The following is a 475-nucleotide window of genomic DNA, read 5'->3' as shown; positions in this document are numbered from 1 at the left end:
GATGCACATAAATATCTTCGAATCATGTCACAGCTATCAAATGAGCGCTAGAATAACAAATGAAGACAAACTTCATTTGATGTCCGTCACGCAGTGAAGCGCAGGAAGGGAGGCTCTATCTGTGTTCGTAATGAGAAAGTGCAAAATGTAACAGCCAAAATACTGCAATGACTTAGTCATGACGTTACAGCACAGTAAACACTGTTGCTACTGTAAAGATGTGACAAGAGGTGAATTAAGAACTCGAGGATTCTGTATATGTGAATAAAGAGTCTTCTTCGACTTTTTCAACCAGTGGCTCCATATTGACACTAGGATTTTACAGCAGCTCATAAGATGGGGGGAAATACGGCGTTTTGAGAAAGAATCCTAAACTCGAAAGATCGTAACTTTCATGACATTATTCTTTTACAACTTCATGAGGAGTAGACCCTCGGGGTAAATCTTTCTACATAAAGCTAACTTAAGTCACGTC

General features: G+C 39.4%; 1 protein-coding gene across 1 annotated transcript in view; it reads right to left on the bottom strand.

The window, feature by feature from the left end:
• LOC119585261 (proton-coupled folate transporter-like) overlaps positions 1-475 on the bottom strand; it is a gene marked incomplete in the record, with an annotated part of 13,866 nt that overhangs the window by 3,930 nt on the left and 9,461 nt on the right.

This window comes from Penaeus monodon, chromosome 19 (assembly GCF_015228065.2).
Source record: "Penaeus monodon isolate SGIC_2016 chromosome 19, NSTDA_Pmon_1, whole genome shotgun sequence".
NCBI lineage: Eukaryota > Metazoa > Arthropoda > Malacostraca > Decapoda > Penaeidae > Penaeus > Penaeus monodon.
Note: the sequence above shows the minus strand (reverse complement) of the source record. Positions and strands in the feature narration are given on the sequence as shown.